At 43.5% G+C, this 21,544-nt stretch overlaps 1 protein-coding gene across 7 annotated transcripts in view; it reads right to left on the reverse strand.

The window, feature by feature from the left end:
* The window catches only part of LOC126271264 (paxillin-like), a 447,630-nt gene that overhangs the window by 161,473 nt on the left and 264,613 nt on the right, over positions 1-21,544 (reverse strand). The window lies entirely within an intron of this gene.

Consider the following 21,544-nt stretch of genomic DNA (forward strand, 5'->3'; position numbering starts at 1 on the left):
AGCGATCTGATTCACCAGTTTCAATGCTCATTACCTCAGAAACGGCGTAAAGTATCGATTTCGTTTTTCTTAACAATTATTTCTCAGTATAACTTACCATGCAACAGCCTTACAAGGTTTTCAGATTTCTTCCGACCATCCTGTATAAATATACTGGGTGGACCATTCTAACCCATAATGGGGAATAAATCGGGATGGAGATAAGATAGAGCAAGATGTTGTACATGAAAGTTGTAGATGGCAAAGAGGGTCATGCATTGTTACTAATGGCCGTGACCTTGAACGTGAATTTCAAGATAATTTGGAACTTGTTTTTTTTATGGTAACCCTATCATTTAAGATTTGAAGAGAGCGACAGATTTTAAGTACGGAATGATACACTATTTAAGGTCATTGCAAGTTTCAGTCAAGATCAAATACAGAGAATACGTTTTTAGTTCTAGTAGGGATTAGCGCGGAATAGAGGACGTGTACAGCAAAATACAATGTTAAGTCCAAATTGGAACGGGCATAAGGGTCACGTATCATTACCAATAACCATAATTTCAGAGGTAATTATCGCAGCTCATTCGAAGTTGGAGTTTTGTTTTATGGAAACCCGTATTTGTAAAGTCGGATTTGGAAAGGGGAAACAGAGATTTGAACTTTGAGTTTTGATTAACGTGTTTATTGGCAAAAATATATACATCACATCGTATAAATGTTATTGTGGCATCTGCAAGACAGAGCAACCATAAATAAAACGAAGATATTGATTTACAAGTCGTCGAATGAATCCCCACGCCTCCCCTTCCTCGATATGTCCCTTCCAGTTCGTATCTAACATTGTATTTTGATGTTTTGGTGTGTCTCTCCCTTATTCTAATCCCAATTAGAGTTAAAAACATATTTACTTGTTTGACCTCAATTTAACTAGCCATGACATTCAACAATGTATTATATTATACAGAAAATGCCGCCCTTTCCAAACCTTGAATCAAAACTCAGAGTTCCCACTTAAAAAAAAAAAAAAATCACTTTAACCTCCAAATCACATAGTAAATCTCGTTCAAAATCAGGGCCACTGGTAGCAATGTGTAACCTCTTTGCCATCTAGGACTTTTATCGAAAACATTTTGCTATAGCTCACCTCCATCCCGTGTTATTCCACATTGTGGATTAAAATTGTCCACACTGTATGTTCACATACATCAGGGCTTATATGCTAGGGAATTATTTTTCGAATTCGTATAACTTCACAATAACTTTACGTTGGACGAGGTCCTCTTCGGAATAACAATTACTATGCACGCATTCTACACAACGAGCGCCAGTAAGTTAGTACGCAAGATTCTACTGGTTGCATTTTAAGTTTCGATTCCCGCAAAAGACAACCGCAATGTCCTTAACTCAATCGCTTCAAATGACGAGCTATAGCCGTATCAAGCTGCTGTGCCATTTAAATCATACAGGGTGTTTCAAAAATGACCGGTATATTTGAAACGGCAATAAAAACTAAACGAGCAGCGATAGAAATACACCGTTTGTTGCAATATGCTTGGGACAACAGTACATTTTCAGGCGGACAAACTTTCGAAATTACAGTAGTTACAATTTTCAACAACAGATGGCGCTGCAAGTGATGTGATAGATATAGAAGACAACGCTGTCTGTGGGTGCGCCATTCTGTACGTCGTCTTTCTGCTGTAAGCGTGTGCTGTTCACAACGTGCAAGTGTGCTGTGGACAACATGGTTTATTCCTTAGAACAGAGGATTTTTCTGGTGTTGGAATTCCACCGCCTAGAACACAGTGTTGTTGCAACAAGACGAAGTTTTCAACGGAGATTTAATGTAACCAAAGGACCGAAAAGCGATAAAATAAAGGATCTGTTTCAAAATTTTCAACGGACTGGGACAGTGACGGATGAACGTACTGGAAAGGTAGGGCGACCGCGTACGGCAACCACAGAGGGCAACGCGCAGCTAGTGCAGCAGGTGATCCAACAGCGGCCTCGGGTTTCCGTTCGCCGTGTTGCAGCTGCGGTTCAAATGACGCCAACGTCCATGTGTCGTCTCATGCGCCAGAGTTTACACCTCTATCCATACAAAATTCAAACGCGGCAACCCCTCAGCGCCGCTACCATTGCTGCACGAGAGACATTCGCTAACGATATAGTGCACAGGATTGATGACGGCGATGTGCATGTGGGCAGCATTTGGTTTACTGAAGAAGTTTATTTTTACCTGGACAGCTTTGTCAATAAACAGAACTGGCGCATATGGGGAACCGAAAAGCCCCATGTTGCAGTCCCATCGTCCCTGCATCCTCAAAAAGTACTGGTCTGGGCCGCCATTTCTTCCAAATGAATCATTGGCCCATTTTTCAGATCCGAAACGATTACTGCATCACGCTATCTGGACATTCTTCGTGCATTTGTGGCGGTACAAACTGCCTTAGACGAGACTGCGAACACCTCGTGGTTTATGCAAAATGGTGCCCGGCCACATCACACGGCCGACGTCTTTAATTTCCTGAATGAATATTTCGATGATCGTGTGATTGCTTTGGGCTATCCGAAACATAAAGGAGGCGGCGTGGATTGGCCTCCCTATTCGCCAGACATGAACCCCTGTGACTTCTTTCTGTGGGGACACTTGAAAGACCAGGTGTACCGCCAGAATCCAGAAACAATTAAACAGCTGAAGTAGTACATCTCATCTGCATGTGAAGCCATTCCGCCAGACACGTTGCCAAAGGTTTCGGGTATTTTCATTCAGAGACTACGCCATATTATTGCTACGCATGGTGGATATGTGGAAAATATCGTACTATATAGTTTCCCAGACTGCAGCGCCATCTGTTGTTGACAATTGTAACTACTGTAATTTCGGAAGTTTGTCTGCCTAAAAATGTACTATTGTCCCAAGTATATTGCAACAAACGGTGTATTTCTATCGCTGCTCGTTTAGTTTGTATTGCCGTTTCAAATATACCGGTCATTTTTTAAACACCCTGTATGAGCAGCTCAGCTAGTAAACGAGCGCTTACTATACGGATGCAGAGTTTACTTACTTAAATGTGCTATATTTATCGAAACCTAAGTTGCGTTACGCACCTTTTCCAATTTACCACCTTAGCGGGCTTAAAAAGCTTTCTAGTTTTCATGTTGATAAATGAGGGAAATACTTCTCTAGAGAGACAACCAACAAATCGTGTCACAGCCTGTTACTGGAAAACGAAGCTCCCTCCAAGCGCTTGAAAAGTGTTCTCAACCGGCTGCGAGTAGAAAGAAGCTCTCAGGATGTAAGTCGGGCAGTCAGAGCATATTAAACAGGCGTGACACGAATACGTGGCTCCCCAAATCACACAAGTCAGCACAACTGAGTAAGAATACTACTGACTGCCTGTATGGAAGAGTTGTCTACCTGAAGACGAAGTTCACGTTTCGGCGAATCAATTCTTCTTGACATGATTATGTCCATCGTGCACAGAAAAGGAACGAACACAGAAATGTGTAAGACTTTATAAACTAAAAAAAAAGCGCTCAAACTGAAAGTCACACGTACACTTGTTGCTGACAAACATAAACTCAATATTTCACAATCTGTCTATAATTTGCTTCAAAATGATACATGGTTTATCATCTCCCTGTCGATGATCATTCTAAGACAAAAAGAAAGCACAAAATTTTAGACTTGGATTCTTGTGGTGGGCTACCAACAACAGATGCTACAAGGAAAAATTGTAATTAACTCTCGACTAAATTTCATTATCGTCTATAAAAATAAAAATTAATGTTTCGTTGTATGTTTCCCCTCTATGCGTTCCTAAACAATTCATCCGATTGCGATGAAACTTTGGTGAGTTGTTCTCTGTATGCCCACGAAGGCTCGAAAACAAACAAGCCATAAACAATGGGATATCACCGCGAGAAAATACCCAGACTTATCTATCCACTATTTGAGAATGTGAGCGCTTAGTGACTGGCAACAAACTACACATTATTTTTGATTTGGAACCTTCACGAAAATTTTTCTCCCTGACACGCCCCCTAAAATGATGCAAGAAGAAGAGGTATCGCTTACTACATTTTCGCTGTACATGCCGTAAAACTGCTGCATCAGGCATGACTTTTTAATGAATTACTTCGTTACCACTAAATCTATTCGCAACATGTTTTGCATTCAATATCCATATACATAGCTAAACTTGCTCGCATATTTGTATCACTTTACGAAGTACAATTCAGAAAATATGACGTCATAAACATTGAAATGCGTGAGACACTACAGCGTCCAGCATTTTATTACTTCTTTACTATTAAAACTATTCATAACAAATCTGGCAAAAAAAGTATACAAAACCACGGGCGTATTCTTATGCAATGTTTAGTTAAGATTTTAGATAAATTGGTCAAGAACTTACCAATATTTGAGATTAGAAACATTTACATTTTCCATTCGTTTGTTCTTAATAGCAAATCTCGGTGGGATCTTGACCGATTGATTCGAAATTTCGAAACAACGTTGCATTCTAATACGTGACTCAGTGGTAGTGGTATATTAGCATCTAGAAACAGCGATGACAATGCCATCAATTACAGTATTCAAAACAAAATACCAGGAGAGACGACAACTTTTAAGTCCATAGATACTGTAATGAATTAAGCAGAAGCTGTAAACTACACGACTGAATTCTTGGATTATTTTGATTTTCCAGGCGTGCCGCCGCACGTGTTGATATTAAAATTTGGGGTGGTGCGTCTCATTCATCTCAGAAACATCAAGCCGCCAAGGCTTTGCGACGGTACCAAGGAGAAGATGTAGTGTTACCACGCATCCGAATGATTCTAATAGACATGCCGTTCCAGTACAAACGTTTGCAGTTCCCGGTGCGACTCGCACTTGCAGTGATCGTCAACAAAGCGCACGGACACACTACAAGTCTGACGACAAAATCTGGAAAATCCATGCTTCTCACATGGAGAACGTTACGTGGCTTGCTCACGCTTCGGGAAACCGTCTGACTTATTCGTGTACGCACCAAACGTAAAAAGAAGAAAAAAAATATATTGCGCATCCTAAAGCACTCCAATAAACAGATTACAAAACCAAACACTTTTTCTTCTTTCCGTGGCATTGCAACGCAGGCCAGGTACAAAAAAATGGCTCTGAGCACTATGGGACTTAACATCTATGGTCATCAGTCCCCTAGAACTTAGAACTACTTAAACCTAACTAACCTAAGGACAACACACAACACCCAGCCATCACGAGGGAGAGAAAATCCCTGACCCCGCCGGGAATCGAACCCGGGAATCCGGAGGTCAGGTACAGTTAGTAATGAAATTTTTATTAAAATTTTAACAGTTTGATGAAAGAAATATCACACCAGTGCAGCTTACAGCGTAGCGGAGTGGAGCTGAAATCTTTTTAGTCAAACCGTCATATTCACCGTATTCAACAAGTTAAAACCGTATACAAATCTGATACTGAATTCCATAAACTTGTTTTTTTTTAAGTGACCTTTGTGACACGATCAAGAGAAATAAGTCTAGGGAAGCCTTTCGATTCAGGAGTATGGGAGTGTAGTCTACATTCTTTACCCCAGAGGTCTGAAGGCGAGTCTGTGTAGATACTAGTGTAGGACAGACACAGTGACAACACTGTATGTAGATCCTTGGGGCGTGCATGGGCGTTTCAAGTAGGAAGGAACTGTGCGCTAATAGGTGGCGTCCGAATCGACGTGACAGACAGAACTGGTGTTAAAGTTAATGACGTAGTTCCCCTCCATGTTTACAACAGCTTGTAGGCTAGCGAGTAGTTTACTGCACAGACTAACTCGCTACCGATCGAGACAGTGAAAAGCCGGTGTGACAACAGCAAAAACAATAGGCAATTAAATAAAGGAGAAAATATATCCAAATGTGTTGATGAGACATACCTAATGTGGCCACAGGGAGTGAAAGACTTCAGGAGTGTCGACAACATCTGAATCTCTCTGCGCACCAGCATCAAATTCACACAGAAGAGAATGGCGAACACCCCTCTTTGGACTTCCTAGTAACGCGCAAAACTGACAGCAGTACGGGATATAGTGTGTACTGGAAAAAGCTATCCATGCTTATTAGTATAGCACGCTTCCAGCTGCCATCGTCTTGCAAAGTGTGACTGTGAGTTACGTACACTTGCCCACAGTGCGATGAAAGCATACGAAGGGAACTCGATTGTTTTACGGACCTATTAAGGAAGAACGGATGCGGCGGGAGACATAGCCTACGTGCTTTCAGACAGAAGGCCCAGGTCCAGCAAACAGGACACGATGAGAAGGACACGATAACGGCGTATATGCCATACTCCGGCAAAGTATCGAGTAAAATCGCCAGAATCTTGGCTCAGCGTAACACTAAATGCGTTTTCCGAAAACGCGTGCACTGTTAGGTATGATGAAACATGATTTAAGGCTCCGCAGGTCGAGTGTCCACTGTATTCCACGCAAATGCTATAAGGCGTACAGCCGGCAGACAGTATATGCAGTCGAAGAAAGGCATCAGGAACACATGAGACATACATGAATTAAACAACCAACAAAATCTGCGGTTGAGGAGCGCTGCGTTGTTAGAGGGGACTCAATGAAATCCGAACAAACGTACGTGCTAAGACACACGTTTTGGGATTAGTAATCTAAATGAGGCTGTGGAAATACAAGTAGCCGATGGCCTGACGAACGGATACAGTAGCTTCACTGTCAGTGAACCGTTGGACCCAGCGGTCAGCCAACTGAAGTCACGTAGTGCGGCAACTTCCGTACAGGACGGAGATGGCTGAAGCAGTGAGGGACCGGAGTTCGGTCTGCGTTCAGTGGGCAGAATTGTGGCCGATGGACAATGGTGGACGATGGGAAGAGTTATGGTCACTGGAGAGAATTATGGTCAATGGAGAATGTTCGTCGTCATTTGCACAAATATCTCTATTACTGCCCTTCATTTCGTCTCTCTCTCTCTCTCTCTCTCTCTCTCTCTCTCTCTCTCTCTCTCTCTCTCTCTCTGTGTGTGTGTGTGTGTGTGTGTGTGTGTGTGTGTGTGTGTGTGTGTGTGTGTGTGTGTGTGTGAATTTTTTTAAATGTATTACTTTTGTTATCTTTATTTTTCTAATCTCCAAGCCAATTTTTGCAATTTTCCGCATTCATCTCTTGACATCATAAAAAGGGAGTTGGCTTGTGACGTCACAATAATTACATCAACGAAAAAGAGACGTTGCCTTTTTTTACTAGCACTATTGGGCTTGGATTTTTACTGGTTGTTTCATTCTAACAGTACCCTGTGATAGGCTGGAGTGGGATGGAGATGGGAAGAGGAGAGGGATATGAGGGAGGCGGAGGAGAGAGAAGAGGAAGGATAGGAGGAGAGGTGTGGCTTGATGACGTCACAAATGTAAACAAATTAAAATTTTTTGAATAGGTGGGCCAGAGTCTCCATAACCACAATACTTTCGCGAAAGAAGACAATCTTTTCGCGAAACGCTGCTGAGGAAGTTTGGAGAATCATCATTTGCGACAAACTACAGGAAGATTGTGGTACCATTGAAATTTATCAAACGTAAAGTTTGTAAGGACAAAAATCAATGAGATTGGGCTCATAAAGAATCATACAGGTGATAATTCCTCCCTCGTCCTATTTGAGAGCGGAACACGAAAGGGGATGACTAATGATGTTGCGACGTTCTGTCTGCCACACACGGTACAGTGACTTGTGGACTTTCTGTGTAGATACAGATATTAAAAACTAAAAAAATAGAAAAAAATTGTCTCTAGGAGCGATGTAGAAACGGTCAGCAATCTAAAAGTGGGTTCAATACGACACTGATTTACTGTCGTGACACTCGACTTCTCCCACTTGAGTGGCGCAGTGGACTCGCAATCGGGAGGACGACGGTTCAATCCCGCGTCCGGCCATCCTGATTTAGGTTCTCCGTGATTTCCGTAAATCGTTTTAGGCAAATGCCGGAATGGTTCCTTCGATAGGACACGGCTGACTTCTTTCCACGTGCTTCCCCAATCCGATGAGACCGACGACCCCGCTGTTTGGTCTCTTTCCCCCAAACAACCCAACCACCTCTCCCACTTGAGAAATATCGTGTCTATCGGTCATAGGAAGATCTACAAAGTGACGTAATAAAGCAGTACGTTTCTTTATAGCCGAAAAAAGGGAAAAACACACAGCTCATCAGACTGTTCCGCAAAGATGATGCTGTAGTATACAGAGAAATTGCAGCATTAGAAAATTGCAGCGAAATGCAGGAAGAACTGCAGCGGATAGGCACTTGGTGCAGGGAGTGGCAACTGACCCTTAACATAGACAAATGTACTGTATTGCGAATACAGAGAAAGAAGGATCCTTTGTTGTATGATTGTATGACAGCGGAGCAAACACTGGTAGCAGTTACTTCTGTAAAATATCTGGGAGTATGCGCGCGAAACGATTTGAAGTGGAATGATCATATAAAATTAATTGTTGGTAAGGCGGGTGCCAGGTTGAGATTAATTGGGAGAGTAGTCCATCAATAAAGGAGGTGGTTTACAGAACACTCGTCCGACCTATACTTGAGTATTGCTCATCAGTGTGGGATCCGTACCAGGTCGGGTTGACGGAGGAGATAGAGAAGATCCAAAGAAGAGCGGCGCGTTTCGTCACGGGATTATTTGGTAAGCGTGATAGCGTTACGAGATGTTTAGCAAACTCAAGTGGCAGAATCTGCAAGAGAGGCGCTCTGCATAGCGGTGTAGCTTGCTGTCCAGGTTTCGAGAGGGTGCGTTTCTGGATGAGGTATCGAATATATTGCTTCCCCCTACTTATACCTCCCGAGGAGATCACGAATGTAAAATTAGAGAGATTCGAGCGCGCAGGGAGGCTTTTCGGCAGTTGTTCTTCCCGCGAACCACACGCGACTGGAACAGAAAGGGAGGTAATGACAGTGGCACGTAAAGTGCCCTCCGCCACACGCCGTTGGGTTGCTTGCGGAGTATAAATGTAGATATAGATGTAGTACGCTGACAGATTTAGACGGAACAAGCCCATCTCGAAGCAGGTACGGGTTTGCGGATAATCGGAAGGAGACAACGATGAAGCTTGTGGAACCAGGAAGCGGGCGCAGTACTCGGCCAATAGCTGGTGTGGCACGCCTCGGGACAGGAGGGCTGTTATCCGGCGCAGCTATCTGGCGTAGGAGGAGGAGAGGGAGGGTCGCCCTTGTCCGGGGCATGACATCAGCCGCGCCCAGCCCAGATAACACGTGCTGCAAGTGCGTGTGTCACCCGCTGCAAGACATGTGCGAGGCGAGCCGACACGTCACACAGCGTCGCGTCCTGTCGTGTCGCGTCGTGTCGGCGCTTCCTGTATAACAAGGCCGGCCAGGCGCGGCGCGCGCAGCTGCACCACACCACAGTCCACACCACACCGCAGCTGCTGCCCTCTCCTGAAGGACGCGGTACTCTACAGCCCACACCAAAAAAAAGTTACCTCTCACACAGAAAACATATTACAGTACTGGGCCTCCGTTTTATCTTTTATCTGCTGCGTTAAAAGAAAGGCAAACCTGCGTTTACAGCTTTTGTAGTCCCAGAGAAAGCTTTTGACAATGTTGACCGGAGTAAACTCTTCGAAATTCTCAATGTAGCAGAGGTAAAACACGGGTAGCGAAAGGCTAGATAGAATTTGTACCGAAACAAGAACACAGTTATAGGAGTCGGAGGGAATGAAAGGGAAGCACTGGTGAGTGATACAGTCTCTGCAAGATGTTATTCAATATGTAAAGTACAGGAAACCAAAGAAAAATCTGAAGCAGAATTAAATAAAGTTCAAGGAGAAGAAATAAAAACTTTGAGACTTGCCGATCACAACGTAATTCTGTTAGACAACGAAGGACTGGAATGTGCAGTTGGACGGAAAGGACACAGTCTTTAAAGTACGAGGGTCACTCCAAAAGAAATGCACATTATTTTTGTAAAAATACAGTTTTCATTCTGCATGTGTGAAAATTTTACAGCGTGTAGATACATCCTTCCCGCGTGTTTTCATACTTAGTTCAAACTGTTCCCGTCAGTGGCGTCATCACAGCATTCTTCAAGATGGCTGCTGCACTTGACTTTCGTCGGAAACAACGTGCTGTCAGAGAATTCCTGTGCTGTGAAAACGAGACAGTGGGAAACATGCACTAGAGGTTGAAAAAGGTGTATGGAGATGCTGCTGTCGATCGCAGTACAGTTAGTCGGTGGGAAAGCAGGTTACTTGATGAAAGCGGGCACGGCAATATTGAGGATTGTCCTCGCAGCGGCAGGCCTCGTACTGCACACAGTCCAGCCAATGTGCAGAGAGTTAACGAATTGGTGACTGCTGACAGACGCATCACTGTGAACGAGTTGTCACGCTACTTTGGGATAGGGGAAGGAAGTGTTTGCAGAATACTGAAAGTGTTGGCGTTAAAAAAGGTTTGTGCCAGGTGGGTTCCCAGGATGTTGACAGTGGGTCACAAAGAAACAAGAAAAGCGGTATGCAACCAACCTTTGAAACAGTACGAGAATGGTGGAGATCAAATTCTTGTAAGAACCGTGAGAGGTGACGAAACATGGCTCCATCATTTTTCACCAGAGGCGAAGAGGCAATCAATGGAGTGGCATCATGCAAATTCACTTGAGAAAAAAAAATCAAAACCACACCTTCTGTTGGAAAAGTTATGGCTACAGAGTTTTTCGATTCCGAAGGACTCTTGCTTGTGGACATCATGCCAAGTGGAACCACCATAAATTCTGATGCATATGTGACGACACTGAAGAAACTTAAAGCTCGACTGAGTCGTGTTCGACCCCATCGGCAAAAGCAGGATGCTTTGCTGTTGCACGACAATGCACGGCCACATGTCAGTCAAAAAACCATGGAAGCGATCACAAAACTCGGATGGACAACACTGAAACCGCCTTACAGTCCTGACCTGGCTCCATGTGACTTTCATCTCTTTGGGAAACTGAAAGACTCTCTTCGTGGAACAAGGTTTGAAGATGATGACTCCCATTTGCACGCTGCCAAACAGTGGCTCCAACAGGTTGGTCCAGAATTTTACCGTGCGGGTACACAGGCGCTGGTTCCAAGATGGAGGGGTGGAAATTATGTGGAGAAATGAAAATATTGTTCCTAACTGTTGTATCTACACACTGTACAACTTTCAAACATGTAGAATAAAAGATGGATTTAAAAAAAATAGTGTGAATTTCTTTTGGAGTGACCCTCGTAAGATACAGGATGAACTTCAACAAAAGCAAGACAAGGGCAACGGAATTTAGTCGAATTAAGTCAGGCGATACTGTGCGAATTAGATTAGGAAATGAAGATAACTTTTGATATTCAGGCAGCAAACTAACCGATGACAGCTGAAGTAAAGAGGGTATAAAATGTAGACTACCAATGGCAAGAAATTCGTAAGATTGAATATAGATTAAGTGCTATGAACTCTTTTTCTGGAGGTATTTGTGTGCAGTCTAGATTTGTACGTACGTCAAATATGGACGATAGTACAAGAAGAGAATAGAAGCTTCTGAAATGTGGTGCTTCAGAAGCATGTTGAAGATTTTATGGGTCGATCATGTAACTAATGAGAAGGTACTGAACAGAACTGGGAAGGAAAGAAATTTCAGGCATACATCGAGCAAAAGAGAAGGGATCGGTTGATAAGACACATTCCGAAACATCAACGAATCGTCAATTTAGTACTGAGAGAAATGTGTGTGTGTGTGTGTGTGTGTGTGTGTGTGTGTGTGTGTGTGTGTGCATTCCTTTTGATGTCAGATTTCTCCCATTTCAGCTCCTTCCACTAAGTAAATTCACTTTATGCAAACCGAAGAACAAAAGCGAAGTCAATGAGCGGCATATTTTTGTTAGTAATGGATGGTGCTATCATGAACCAGTCTGAAGTGTATGACAGCACTGAAAAATAAAAATCTATATTGATTCTGCACAATAATTAGCTCAAATTTTAACTTAAGGAACATGCAACTTAAGGAACACAAGCCGCGCGGAGTGGCGGCGCAGTTTGAGGCGTCATGTCACGGACTGCGCGGTCCCTCGCGCCGGAGGTTCGAGCCCTCCCTCGGGCATGGATTTGTGTATTGTTCTTAGCATAAGTTAGTTTAAGTAGTATGTAAGTCTAGGGACCGATGATCTCAGCAGTTTGGTCACTTAGGAATTCACACACATTTGAACATTTTTGAAGAAACGAAAGAAATCAAATAGGAGTGAATTTAAATTTACTACGCCCTAGCTCAGAATATGAGACGTCATCAGAAGAAGAAAAATAGCAACAAACAAATGGAACTGGTGTGTAAACAAAACTTATAGTAGCAGATACATATGGATACAAGGGCTGAAAGGAAGTAAAAAATTCAATCTTTCCAATGCGACAATTCATTGCTTTAGCCTGAAATTATGTCAGCTCGCGAAATTTTTGGGTGCATGAAAAAGTAACTGATGGCAAAAGCGTTGCTGTAAAACTTCGACACAACCGGCATCACTGAGGCAAGGATCCTAAGCGCTCTGCAAAATATGGAACCTTAGCGCTCTGCAAAATATGGAGTATACGTAAGTTTATCGGCAGAAAAGTGACTGCCTTTAGGAACCTGAACACCAAAATAAGGGGAGTGCAGAGACGGATAACACTGATAAAATTCAGGAAGAAATTTCGCAGCGTGACAAGAACAGAAAAGAAAAGTAAGGTAATGAAGAGCCATGTTCAGTGCGCCAGCTACAGACAGGTAGTGACGAGGTGTCTTCCAAGGGAATGAAAGCAATACCGGCCTTTAACAGCAACTAGTGCCAAAAAAAAAAATGGCCATTTACCTTTTCACATAGCTGTAGTACCCACTCAGCAGCTACACAGGGGTACAGGGGAACATTAATTTGTACGTCGTTATCTCTCGCAACGGTTCAAGCAAAGTCGACCAACCAGATTAACTGTTGCGCTTAATGTGCACGCTCCGAGTGTAACTCTTCTGAAACTGACACGTTGTTTTCTATAGCACATTCATACTTAACAATGAGATTTCATTTTCTCTTTTATTTTCACAGACCCTTGTATTCTGTGGACAGGTACCTCATTAAACTAGTATCAATCTCGTGAAATCCAGTTATGAAAGACTGGACCGATACAGCGAGAACAAAAAAAGCACTCGTTGCTGGAGACCGGTAGCTGAACATTAATCTCAGAGCTTCGTCTTCCCTGAAGGGCTGTGGAGGTCCGTCATCGTTCTACCTACTGGTCGGCATGACTTCCTCTGCGGCAAAGTAAGAGCGACGCGAATGAAAGTGATACTGCACGTGATGCAGAACAGGTGCCACTTCCAAAGCGGTTCACCGAACAGGCATATTTGGGATCTATGAATACTAAGTAAAATATTAGAATCACTATCTTACAACAAGAAAAAAATTTGTTTTCGCCAAGAATAATAATAATGATAATGGCACTGATGGCCGGGAGACCCCTTGCGTTTCGGCCGCCGCTCCACAAGTTCTTTAGCGCCACTACGGCGACTTGCGAGTGAATGATGATGAAATGATAAAGAAAGTCATCTCGAGGCAGAGAAAATCCCTGACCCGCCGGGAATCGAAACCTGGACCCCGTGCGCGTGAAGCGAGAACGCTACCGCAAGACTACAAGCCGCGGACCCTAAGAGTAATTATTTATAAGAAATGAAGGACGAATGTGCGGCATCGTCTGCAGCGAGTACTAAAAACTATGCCCCTTAATTTTATCTCGAAGAATCCGATCGTTGGCCACGATTTTAAATGAGTCTCTATGGCAGAAGAACTATCAGTTCGTGAATACCACACTATCTAACCCAGAGACATGAGGCTCTGTGTTTGGAGTTCAGTCAACATTATGTCCAACAGGTTTCATTCCGGACGGGAAACATCGGCATTCAACACCGTAACCGGCGAAAAAATCGGGACTGTGACAAAAATGAGGAGAATGACGAGCAATGGTATGCACTGCAGCAAGCAGGCACGTCGTTACAACCGCAGTACCATTTAGTGCGCTAAGTTTTTGGAAAAATATACAGAGCGAGTGGATACGCGCAAACGTGTGGGACCTAGTCTCGCCACAGCAAGCACGACTGTTTACTGGGAGATCAATACCAGCCCCTCAGGAAAGTAATTCATAACGGGACAACGTTTCAGAACGTGAACTCACAGCTGAAAATGAGAACTCGAACCAATACTTTCTCCTGATCACGGGCAGTCGCCTTAAGTATAAGGCAACCTGAGTACGCCTTCAGACTTCACTCAAAACTTGCGCACTGATTTTCCCTCTACGATTTTCGATGCATCTTCAGTGATTACATCTCCATCGATTCATGCATTTAATTTCAGAGCAATTAATGTATTTCACATGCGCCGTGGAAAAAACTCTGGTAGTAACAGTCGGAAATCATAAGTAGATAAACAAATAACTATGAAAGTGTGAATTAGTCATGGAGGCGTCTTAAGATAACCTAAAAGCGTCTGGAGCCGGGAGGCATGGAATTAGGATTCGTTTTCCGGCCCGGCACACACTGTCGGTTGTTACTACATATTTATTACATTACATGTTAAGCACATCGAGCTGTTTGTACTGGTAACATTTCATGTCATTGCACCTTCACTCATTTCACTTTCATAGATTCATTCATTTCAATACAGTCAATTGGTTTGGGGTACCCAGAATTAGTTGTGTCTGGGTACGAAGTATTGCTGAACGAGTTTCCCAATGAAGGTTAACATCTATTATGGAAGCCAACAAAGGGTTTGGTCTCTTACACTCTGGCAGCATTTGTTGCCGTGTGATGCTTGTCGATCGGTAAACTTTGTGATTGCCTATTGTCACTTGTTACGGGTGGCAAAGTAGGTACGGGCAACCTCCGTGCGTTGTTTTAGTAACAATATTATTACCAGTATACACGGCGCATGTAATACTTGTAATTTTCAAACCCTAGCCCATACTATAAGCCCAACTCCGTACTGGAGGACCAAGGCTTAAATTACCTTTCTGCTACGCAGATTTACGTTTCGTGTGGCTGACAAAATTGCTTAAGGCAAATAAATGCTGGGGGTGGTCCTTTTGAGAAGGATGTTGCCGATTCCTTTCCCATCTTCCCAAACAGAGATTGTTCTGAATTTCTGATAATCTCGTCATCAATGGGACGTTAACATTCTCCCTTCCTTTATGTCCGTTTGAAAGCTGAATGATCCCAAGTCAGTATTCACTATTCAGATGTTAACACCAATTCTTCGTGATTATACTAACTTTTGTACCTTGTTAGTGAATCAGAAGTAAACATTAGAAATTGTGCTACGTCATGGCGTACGCCTAAAACATGGTGACTGAACAGATTGTGATCAGTGAAAGGCGGACGAGGCCTGGGGAAATAGCACGAGACCGGCGCTGATATTAATTGAACTAACACTTGGAAAACACGAAAGAAGATTAGATTTTAACATCCTGCTGAGATCAAACCCGTAAAGAATTCTAGACCGGGTGGACAAAGATGGAGAGGACGGAAGCTATGGCCCTATTCAAGAAACCTCGCCAGCATTTTCCGTAAGCGATTTAGAGAAACCACTGAAACCACGCTAAACCAGGGTGGTCGGAAAGGTCAATGAACCACTCTACAGAAAATGATTCGACAGAAATATTTTTTTCTCAAAACGACGAAACGACCCTACAGTAGTACTTGCCGCATCGCAAAATAAAGACTACAACAATGTTCATTCACTAAACAATAAAAGGAAAACAAAAATTTCATCAATACGGTACGAAATCCGCAGTATTTCAGTATTCCTCTAACACAATTATCACCTGTTCTTCCAGTTGCGCAGCGATTCATTAAAAACTAAAAGTGAACAATTATGCCACGAATGCCGGCAAAACAATATTCAAGCCCTTCTGTTTGTAATCTGACGGTCAACTCACTGAGCTACAAATGTAAACCACGAATGACAAGAACGTCAAAACTGTGGCGCGGTTATGCCGACCAATAATTTGAGAAACCAGGAAAACAAAACAAGGATGTGAGTAAGGCGGAAACCGTTTTCTGGGTTCAGGTGAACTGCGTCTATTTTACATTCTGAAGCGGTGGCAACGCGCGGAAAGTTCGCTCTTTGGGTTTCCTGTTTCCGCTCTTCATATCGCGGGATATGCCTGACAGGATAAGATGTGTATCGCCCGCACGTGACCAGCGGACTGCTAGCGCAGACGTCGGTAACGTCCGCCAAGCCACTGGTGAGGTGCGTGGGCTCTTCCCAGACTTCGCCTTATGGGAACGCCACGCAAGCTCTCGTGACCGTATGGTTTGCGACCAAGACAGCAGAGATAAAGCGAACCGTCCGAGGCACATATGAAGTGTGCGAGAACGCAACAGTTTAGTTCTCGTTTCAACCGCATCTCTCAAAAATAGCTATGTTTGCAAATCATCGCCTCTACCGCGGCGTCGCCGTTCTCTGTTCTTTACCAATATGTGACGCTGGTGAATAGACGTGTACCAACCGAGACCGAAATACTTTTACTTAAAGATTCTGCTGATTGTACACATCTGCAGAAAGCGAAGTGTCAATGACACTGATTGCGAACTGTAATCACATATGTCCTGGTCCACATCAGGGGATGTCTTTTTTGTTTCAAAGGCTTCTAAGGACAGCTTTCACTCCTTTAAATTCTCGCCAATGAACGTGCTAAAAGTACAAGATCGGCTTTACGACGCTAATTTAAAAGGTTGTAAGACTCATCAGGATGTCTCTAACAGCAGCCCCAAGAAATTTTTTACTTTGGCGCTGTTCAAAGGATACAGTTCAGAGTTTCTAACGAACCTTCCCTCTAAGGAACTTTGCCGGCAACAAAAATGGCGATATATTAACTTATGTTCAGAGTAATATGAAATGTTCAGTCGCATTTGGAAGCCAAACGAAAACTTCTTGTAAAACTACACCTATTCTTTCGAAAATTCTACCCCTCTGCAACTTGCAGTGAGAGAGGCATATTAGACGACCTGTGACCGTTTTATACGAAATTTGTGGTAAACCTATAGCAAGCCAATAACAGAACGGAAATGATACACGGCAGCAACAGTTCCCAACAAATAAACCGAAATGTATACAGCTTTTCTCACTGTGTTCATGGTGTTATTAATCTGACAAAATAACTACGAAACTCTACATATACTGAGGGTAATCTACTGTAGTCCCTGACCGACACTGTGTTGTCTACTGATTGATCAGGGCAAGTGGCTACCATTGCCGCGCTTGCTTTCGAAAGATGATATATATTAATCAAAATTTGATAGTAACGCTCTCAAAATGTTATAACAAGAATTTCTAACCGACGTCGAAACACACACATTACACATCGGTTTATAAATGCAGCAGTATTCAACAGCTGCGACAACCTCGCCCGACGTGTCTGCGGAATCGCAAAGTTGTATTAATAGCAGCGGGATAAAGGATTCAGGGAAGAGCGGTACGATTTGTCAGGGTCTGTTTAGTCAGCGTGTGAGTGTCATAGAGATGATCAGCAGACTGCTAGGGAGCGCAGCCTATATGCTCCGCGGCAGCCTTAGCCACAAATTTCACAGCAGAGTGTCCACTACGCAATGCGAGTAGAAAAACGTACAACTTTCGCAAACATACAAAGGTGTGCTGAAAAGAAATGCATGTGAATTTTTCATGTGAAAACGGTTAAAGCTTTTTAAATAAAAGAAACGTTATTAACATTTTAGATTTATTCTCCACGTCTGCGGATTTTAAGCTTTTTGCCGCTATAGGGCTCCGAATTGGAGAGTGTGCTTGAGAAATCGCGAGCTACATATTCAAGTTTCGAATTACGTCAGTGCGTGAGAAACTGCGTGCTATAATCAAGTTTCGAATTCGAAGAGTTCATCCACACATGGAGCACCCTCTCCTTCAACATCACAATGCCAGACCACGCACGAGCGCTGCAACATCTCCAATAACCCGACACTTTGGGTTTACTGTTATCGATCTTCCTCCTGACAGTCCCAACTTGGCCCTATCCGATTTTCATGTGTTTCCAAACCTTTGCCGACATCACTCGATAGTTCTGAAGTGGTGCAAGCAGATGCGAGGCTGTGGCTCCGTCAACAAAGTGAAACATTCTACCGTGACAGTATCAACAAACTGGTCTCTCGTTGGCAGAAATGTGTTCGTCGCCGGGATTACTATGTTGAGAAACAAAATTTGTAGACATGAAGAATAAATACGTAGATTGTTAATAACGTTTGTTTTATTTAAATATCTTTAAGATTTTTCACATGAAATATTAGAAGGCATTACATTTCAGAACGCCCTCGTATAGCTCACTTAATGTGCATGACAGTGAAATTAAAGAAAATTGGAATCATACAGATTGCTTTTCACTATGTACAGGTGCATGAGCTATTCGATGACTTCTGAATTTTGCTTGACAGTTTCATGGGTGATACCCTGTTGTGTACAGAGAAGACACAACGCTAGAAAATTGTAGCGAAAGAAAGGAGGACCTACGGAGTATCGACGCCTGATGCAGATAGCGCCAGTTAGTCCTCAACAAAAACCAATGTAAAGCATCCATAAATAGAAACAGCCATCGCCATATGATTAAGGGATAGTAGCACGACAACTGGAAGCAGTCAGATACATAAAATATCTAAGAATATGTGCACAGCCAGCCGCTGTGGCCGAGCGGTTATAGGCGCTTCAGTCCGGAACCGCGTTGCTGCTACGGTCGCAGGTTCGAATCCTGCCTAGGGCATGGATGTGTGTGATGTCCTTAGGTTAGTTAGGTTTAAGTAGTTCTAAGTCTAGGGGACTGGTGACCTCAGATGTTAAGTCCCAAAGTCATTTGAACCATTCTCTCAATGAACCTTGCTCTCTCATCTTCGTTCCACTTCAGACAGCTCTGTGCACATATTCAAAAATGTCTCCAAGCACAAGGGAACCTCCCCATCGCACCCCCCCCCCCCCCTCCCCTCAGATTTAGTTATAAGGTGGCACAGTGGATAGACCTTGAAAGGCTGAGCATAGATCAATCGAGAAAACAGGAAGAGGTTGTTCAAAAATGGTTCAAATGGCTCTGAGCACTATGGGACTTAACTTCTGAGGTCATCAGTCCCCTAGAACTTAGAACTACATAAACCTAACTAACCTAAGGACATCACACACATCCCTGCCCGAGGCAGGATTCGAACCTGCAACCGTAGCAGCAACGCGGTTCCGGACTGAAGCGGCTAGAACCGCTCGGCCACAGCGGCCGAAATTGAGAGAATTCTCAGGAAATATAGTCCACTCACAAAGAAGGTAGCCTATAAAACACTCGTTCGGCCAATGACTACATTAAATGTATTGGCAAATGGGAATAAGGGCAACTATCAACTGTAGAATGGAATGACGACAGTTAAAATTTGTGCGGGACTGGGACTCGAACCCGGATTTCCCGCTTATCGCGAGCGCTCGCCTTACTATTTGGCTATCCGTGCACGAGTCACCGCCAGTCGCAATCTTACATATGTCGTCAGCCATGCGTCTACGACCTGTATTCGTACATCCATTATGTACCGGGTGATCAAAAAGTCAGCATAAATTTGAAAACTGAACAAATCACGGAATAATGTAGATAGAAAGGTACAAATTGAAGCACATGCTTGGAATGATGTGGGGTTTTATTAGAACCAAATTAAAATACAAAAGTTCAAAAAATTTCCGAAAGATGGCGCTTCATCTAACCATAATAGCAATAATTAGAATAACAAAGTAAGACAAAGCAAAGATGATGTTCTTTACGGGAAATGCTCAATATGTGCACCATCATTCCTCAACAATAGCTGTAGTCGAGGAATAATGTTGTGAACAGCACTGTAAAGGCATGTCTGGAGTTATGGTGAGGCATTGGCGTCGGATGTTGTCTTTCAGCATCCCTAGAGATGTCGGTCGATGACGATACACTTGCGACTTCAGGTAACCCCAAAGCCAATAATCGCACGGATTGAGATCTGGGGATCTGGGAGGCCAAGCATGACGAAAGTGGCGGCTGAGCACACGATCATCACCAAACCACGCGTATCTGTCGGACTTCTGTGAACTTTGTTTTTTTTTTTTTTTGTTCTAATAAAACCCCATGTCATTCCGTACGAGTGTGAATTTTTACCTCTCTATCTACATTATTCCGTGGTTTATTAAGTTTTCAACTTTATACTGACTTTTTGATCACCCGGTATATTCTCGTACAGGTCACACGCAGTACTTCCAAAAAAAAGGAGCGCCTTTCGTTACAGGTTCACCTGCTAAGAGCGAAAGCGTCACCGAGAGGGTCTGCCAACTTCAGTGGCAGACGTTGCAAGAGGCGTTCTGCATCAGAGCGTGGCTCGCTGTTGAAGTTCCGAGAGCGTCCGTTCCTAGAAGAGACAACCAATACTTTGCTTCCTCCTAACTACATCTCACGAGAGAACCGCGAAGATAAAGTTAGAGAGATACGAGCTCACACGGAGGTTTATCAACAATCGTCCTTCCCGCGAGCGAATTGGGCCTGGAAAAGCCGAAAGCGGGAAAGTAAGGTCTCCTATTTTTTTATAAGTACATATAACTGTTCATTTCTACGATGATTTACATCAGTTTACAGTTTGAACATTTAGCTATTTTTCGACATAATCACCATTTCTGTCGATGCATTTTTGTAGACGGAGGGGCAGTTTTTGTACGCCCATGTCATACCAGCTCGCCGCCATGCTGTTCAGAAAGTTATGAACCTCTTCTTTCACCTCGTCGGAGCATTATTCGCTTTCCGGCCAAATGTTCTTTTAACCTAGGGAACAGGTGATACAGTCACTGGGTGCCAAGTCAGTACTATAGGGTGGGTGGGTGATTATGTTCCACTGAAACTGTTGCAGGAGAGCAACGGTTTGCCGAGCGATGTGTGGGCGAGCGTTGTCATGCAGAATGTGTACGCCGTTGCTCAACATTCTTCTCCGGTTCTGAATTCCCCGTTTGAGTTTTTTCAGAGTCTCACAGTACCTGCCAGCGTTAATTGTGGTCGCAGCGATTCAGTTCCGACGGTGAGGTGAAAGAAGAGGTTCATAACTTCCTGAACAGCACGGCGACGAGCTGGTGTGACATGGGCATACGAAAACTGCCACAGCGCCTACAAAAATGCATCGACAGAAATGGTGATTATGTCGAAAAATGTTCAAGGTGTAAACTCATGTAAACCATTGTAGAAATAAATAGGTCTATGTACTTATAAAAGAGTAGGAAACCTTGCTTTCGGGATTACCCTCGTAGTTAGGCTTGCAAATCGGATGAGTTATGAAACTTCCTGGCAGATTAAAACTGTGCGCCGGACCGAGACTCGAACTCGGGACCTTTGCCTTTCGCGGGCAAGTTCTCTACGAACTGAGCTACCGAAGGACGACTCACGCCCGGTGCTCACAGCTTTACTTCTGTCAGTACCTCGTCTCCTACCTTCCAAACTTTACAGAAGCTCTCCTGCGAACCTTGGAGA

This window comes from Schistocerca gregaria, chromosome 1 (genome assembly GCF_023897955.1).
Source record: "Schistocerca gregaria isolate iqSchGreg1 chromosome 1, iqSchGreg1.2, whole genome shotgun sequence".
NCBI classification, from domain to species: Eukaryota; Metazoa; Arthropoda; class Insecta; order Orthoptera; family Acrididae; genus Schistocerca; species Schistocerca gregaria.